Source organism: Macadamia integrifolia, unplaced genomic scaffold, assembly GCF_013358625.1.
Source record: "Macadamia integrifolia cultivar HAES 741 unplaced genomic scaffold, SCU_Mint_v3 scaffold2121, whole genome shotgun sequence".
NCBI lineage: Eukaryota > Viridiplantae > Streptophyta > Magnoliopsida > Proteales > Proteaceae > Macadamia > Macadamia integrifolia.
Window position 1 is genome coordinate 1 of NW_024868524.1, and position 6,321 is coordinate 6,321.

At 36.5% G+C, this 6,321-nt stretch overlaps 1 long non-coding RNA gene across 2 annotated transcripts; it reads right to left on the bottom strand.

Moving 5' to 3' along the window:
- Positions 1-475: 475 nt before the first annotated feature.
- On the bottom strand, positions 476-5,737 carry LOC122065802. Of its 2 annotated transcripts, none has more exons than XR_006136108.1 (3): positions 5,400-5,737; positions 1,276-4,277; positions 476-644 (listed from the first exon to the last, which is right to left on the bottom strand). It is a non-coding gene; the product is annotated as an uncharacterized LOC122065802 (long non-coding RNA). The 2 variants fall into 2 exon arrangements; XR_006136107.1 differs by having other exon boundaries at positions 5,311-5,737.
- Positions 5,738-6,321: the final 584 nt, after the last annotated feature.

The window sequence follows — 6,321 nt, forward strand, 5'->3', positions numbered from 1 at the left end:
AAAATGCTACAATACTGGTTGCCAAATTATTTATCCTCCATCTATCGTCCACATAAATTTTCATTGGCATTTGCATAAATCAATAAGGTTGGTTAGAATCTTATTTGGTTAGAACTCTATACAAGACAAACATATAAGTATAGCTAGATATGTTGTTAAAGGTGTTAGAAGGCTGTCATGAGAGAAGGAAGGAAGGAGTCTTACTAGGACTGATGTCCTACTTGTAATAGACTGATTATACTACTAAGTTTTATTATCATGAGCTGACACGTAATTAACCTAGAAAAATTAGAGACCTATTTTATATTGGAAGAATTATAGGCAGTTCGTGTTTCCATAGTATTTTAAATGAACAATAAACACAAAGATATCCAAATGAGAAATGGACATAAAAAAACAAACTGATGAAATCTGAGGGCAAAGGTGAAATGCAAGCGTGCTCAGGCAGACATGTTTACTTAGGTGAAAAATCAAATGTCCTAATAAAATGGATAAGCATTTAATGAATTAACTTTGAGTTATAGCTTTACTCAGCTAAAACACAACCAACACTCTAAAAGTCTAATGATACTCACTGTTTCTATGGGGCATGAAACATATCCAACAGGTATACGATTATCCATTAAAACTTCACATTCTGTCACCTGAGAAAGAATAAATAAGGAAAATCAGTTTCATGGGAATAGGAAGCATGTAATAATCATAATGAAACCATGAAAGCTACATCCAAAATAAAAAATGACCGGTTCATGAAACAAATTAAAATAAAAATTTCTCAAATATCCTCTTTATTTTCTTCACCAGGTGAATAACTTTAAGGAAAAGGAAAGGCTGGAACTACCTTTCTTTAGCAAATGAAAAACTTATATTCAGTTTTCTTATAAAACTGCAAGTAAAAAAAAAATTAAAAAAAGAGCAACCCAATGCAATAGGCTCCCGCTATTGTGATAAATTTCAAGGACAAAATGATAACAAACGAGATAATAATAAGAACAAGAAGGAAAAATAACATCACTAAAGACATACATGAAACTTCAAGATCAACATTGTCACTATTACAAAGGTTTTCATTTCCATGAGTTTGCATCAGGCAATGATCATTAATGAAATTAGGTCACATCTATTGAGATCAACCAAAAAATTATATTCACTCGTTTCATTCATGTAAAGAAGATTTAACTGCATCATTATACAAATTATATTTTATGAGGGACCAAGTATGAGCGATAATAAAAGGACATCGGGAATATCTAATGTAATACTATTATGCTTTACCTCTTCACCACTATGGCTGGTTAAGACAAAGTCCCTCAACTTCACAGGCATCCCAACCTGATTTGAAGAGGGGGCAAGAAATAATACACACACATGCACACACAACACAGAATTAGCAATAAGAAAATGAAAACATAATATATCCAAATTCCAAAAAATTTAGTGTAAATATATAATACGCATTGTTAACATGAGAATACTGAGATTGATTAGTGCCGAGTCTAAGGATGTGATAGAATCAGAAATAAATGAAGTCAAGGAAATTTAATCATTATAAGTGATGAAAAAGGGAAAGTGAGATGGTTCAGCCATGTGCAAATAAGACCAATGAGTGCAACAGCAAGAGGTGGCATGGTACAAGTTGGAGGAGTTAGTAGGCACCCAAAATGTCTTGGATTGAAGTGGTGATAAAGACAAATGATAATGAGTAACCAGAATATTAACCTAACCAAGGTTGAATGGTGAATTTTTGCTGCCAACCCCCATGTAGAAGAGATAAGCTCAGTTGAGTTCAGTTAGCACATGATCCCAAATAAATGGACAGAAAAACTTAATAAAAACTGTAATGAAACACATTTGAATTACTACATTACGAGGGAACTCCTCATAATCTCAAGGCCAGGCCGTCCAAAAAATAAGGGAAAACCCTGAGAAATGCTTACATATATTACAGTCAACAATATATAACAAAAATACAGAAAAAAATATTGAGCCAAGAGTGCATGTTCATCGATAAACAAGAACATGAGAATATTCACCCATCTAGTGGATTTTAAGAACACCTCAGAAGATCAAAGATCAATAAACTGTCTTCTTGGGCTTATCAAAGGCTGAACTGAGGTGAAGAACTAACCAACAACTATATCCCCACCAAAAAGAAGAAATAACAGAAAGAAGGAAAATAAGAAAAGAAATTAAAATGGAGGTCCAGATAAGTGTCACTTGAAGCATTAAAATTTCAAAAGTTACCAGTTATCTTGTAGGCAACAACTATCAGAAACCAAACACAACGGAATCCAAGAAACTTAGAAAATATCTTAGTTCGTAAATAATGGAACATATCCTTCAAATCCCCAACAGTACCAGTGACTACCTTTAAACCGTTATTTTAGCTATATATATGCCTATGGTGGCAAATGTGCCCCAACATTTCTAACTGTCCTGTTTCTCTTTAATGGGTGTGAAGATTTCAACATTGGATTGGCATAAGTTTGAATCATCGTTGCTTTTCAAAGTTGCATCCACCAAAAAAAGCTCAATGACAACTTACAACCCAACGGAACTGCGTAGTTTCTACAGGTCAGTCTGAGGCTTTTAGTCTTTACCCATTTTAGACCATCTCAAACTGGGATTAATAAGGATAAAAATGAAAAGACACCATATCAAAAGGACTTGATGGAGCTGAAGTTACTAATCCTCACCCCTAATAGAACAGCATCAGTGTACCCTAATGTTACTAAGTTAAAATTCAAAACTGAGTTTCATACCCTGCAGCCATGGTTGCTAGAGCAACTGTGGCAAACCAGGATCTGTAACCAGTAACTGCAGTAGAAGAGAGGAGATGAAAGAGAAAGAAAAAGAAGAGGGAGAGACTGTTAAGGGAGTAGCAGAATCAATACTCTTACAGTCCCCCCCCCCATATTGTGGTAGACATAAAATTGTACCCCCATAGTATATAGGGTCTATTCTTTAACAACAACAAAGCAACTTCGTTTAAATATGAAGCCACATTTAATTGTTCTCCAGGGCATCAAATTTTCAACTGAAACATGTGAATTGATGCATTTGATAAGAGGTCCATCATAAAATTCCCTTGGTCCCTACCAATTCAACCATAATGATCATTGCAAGGAGATCTAATTAAAATTGTGAGAAAATTGCATGTCTTGCATTATATCAGCACAAAATTATATATAAGAAGATGCACCTGTATGTGATCCTTCGATACTGTAAGCATATGGTCCATGGCAGCTTTGGAACCGTGGACATGTTATACAAGAAGCACAAGCTATAAATTTACGTCCACAATGGACCTAATTTCTTAAATCTTGCATACCAACAAGATCATGATGGGAAAAAATAAATTAATGTACATTCCAGGAACATACTAAATTTAAAAGTTTAAAACTAACAACCACCTTCAAATAATAAATCTTTTTTTAAGTCCATCTGAAATAGTTTTCACCCTCATAACAATGATTAGGCGAGGTGCCTATCCAGTTAGATTCAACTGACCATGTATAGTGACATCATGGTTAGTGATTACCCTAGTCGAAACCGAAATGTACTGTAAAATTACCAAATTTTCGGTGGAGACATGGTACATTTCAGTCAAAAAATTAAATTGACCATTTAAGCGGTCAAACATTTGATTCAACTGACCATGTATAGTGACATCAATTTTAGCAAGACTATTTAAGCATGATTTTAGGAGGTTTCTAGTGTATGTCACAACATGATTTTAGGAGGTTGCTAGTGTATGTCATAGCCTACCATGTCCTGTCCCTTATATTACTTTATTTACCCATAATTTAGCACTACCAGCATGCATTCAATAAAAGAAATTGAAATATGTATTAAGAATGAAGAAGAAGAATGACCATTTAACAGTACACCAATGTCAATACCACATAGATTTCCGAGGAGACTTAAAACCACTAGAAGATTGTTGCCGCCAATGGAACCATTCACAGTATGCTTGAAGAACCAGCTCCTTGAACTCCCTGCCTTTATCCTACTCCCGCCAATGTGCAACTTTGTTGGCTGCCTTAGCATGCAGTGTCTCTCTCGTGTCTGCTTCTGCCTCCACATCAGCAGGCGTATCCTTATCACTATCATATGCAACCCCCCTGGTGCTGAGTGTCTCTCAAGCACTGCCCCCTCAAACTCCTCCCTAAACTTGACCTCCTTTGCATCCTCCCTTCATGAAGGCATATATGGCCTTTACACCTCACCAAGGACCATAGGAAAGATGTGCAAATCATGCAGATTGAATACCAATCCTTCCAAATCACCAATGACATAACTAGAAATTATTTCCACAGAAAGTACCTTTTTTCCTTTTTAAAAAGCCACCAAATCCATAGAAAAAAAAAACATGGGCCAGCAGTTAGCACATGCAAACAGAAAACAAATGTAGAAACAGAAAAAATAAAAAAGTGACCGAGGTATCAAAAAAAAGTTCCAGAAAATTTCTAGAATCATAATTAATAAAAATATTAAAGAGGATGAACGACAAAAACCAGGGGCAAATCCCTCACCCTAGGTTCAAGATTCTTAAAAGTACCTCTGCAACTAACTTGCAGAATTTGAGGATAACTGAGGTCTGAAAATCCTCATGAACATTAACCCAAAAAAAAAAAAATTCCTCATGAACATTGACACTCTAAGTTCTGTTGCTTCCATAAGGTTATGATGATGCCTAAAGCCCATGCTTCCTATAACATTGGCTGTCAACCTGGTGGTTATTTGTGTTGCTTAACCATACCTGCAGGGAAGAGGGCTCTAGGGGATGCTAGAAAGCCAAGAGGCTAGAGGGGTTCTAATTCATATACTACTCTTCCCTTTGTCAAAGCTATAGGTATGTTCAGTTATCACTATATAATAAATCACAACATCATCTGGATGTTCTCTGTAACACTTTGAAGATCAACATATATAAATTTCCTGCAAAAGTTAATAGTAAAATGTACCCCCACCCAATTTTCTTCTGCAGGGAACCACTCACCCCCTTCTGTTTCAAGAACTTCATTCAGTAAAGGTGGTAAAATCATGAAAATAATTTTCTCCTTAACAGCCTTGCATGCATTTAGAAAAATGGAATTCAAGAGTGAAAAGCTTGCAGTTCAAGGGCGAGAACAGAAATCAAGACCACAAATCAGACAAGCCCTAAATCAAATGTAGATTAGAGAAAGGAGACAGAGCTTCAGACAAAAACCCTAGACAAGCCCTAAATCGTAAGCCTATCCCAAAATCCCCATATCTTAGGGCTTCGCATATTTTAGATATTTGAGTTCAGAGAAGGATAACTCATACCGTGACAGCAGCGATTGGAATCTTGTAGCAGGAAAATCTTCAGAGGCTAGAGAACTAGGTTAATTTGAGAAATTCAATAACTCACAAACCTGGCCTTTGACGAGGCTGCATCAGAGATGACCTTGAGTTTGAAGATTAGAAGAAACCACCGTCGAAGGGAAGAGATGAGAAGCTTCAGGCGATCCTTGATGGGTTTGAAAATTGAGAGGCTTCAGGCGTTAGTTTGGGGCCGTTCGAGAAGGTTCTTCAAGACGCAGCGATGGAGGAGCTCTATGGAAGACGACTTGCCTCTTCCCTTATGCAGACCTTGCGTTGGGCGGGAGATATATAGAGAGTGAGAGATAGTGAAATAGAGAAGCGAAGACACCGGAGCGGCATGGTGAGGGAGAAGAGAAGAGAGCGAGAGAGAACAGCTTCTTTCCTCAGTGATTTCTGGGTCGATTAAGAAATGACGATTGACGAGTCATAGTGGGGTTTCAACGGTCTTCTAGCGTGAAAAGCGGTACAATGTGACATTTACCAATTTGTCCTCGTTATCTGGCCGTTGGGAAGCTTGTTCATGTACCAAATACGAAGCCACTTTGTCTTTTCGAAAACCGCAGGGACATCCTTGGTCGTTCCTTCCAAACCCCAAACGAGGACGCTAAAGAACCAACTGGGACCGCTAACGGCGGTAGAGGTTCAAACTGAGCGGGGTTGGATCTAGTCCAAATTAATAAATCCGAATTTCTTGAGAGTTTCATATTTGAAAGCTGGCTTAAGATTTTGAAATATAAGACCTCTCTTAGACAAAATACTCATATAATGGACCCGCATAAGATTTAAAATAGAACTTTTCATGAAATAATTATTAAATTAAATATTTTTTAACCATCTTAAAAATTATGAAAAAGTTAATTGTTTAGTCTAAAAACCTGGGGCAACTATTAAATTCTTCAAATTAAATGCGAATAATTCGGCCGAATAGAATTTTATCGAATTTTATGAATAATTCGGTCCGAATCCGAATCA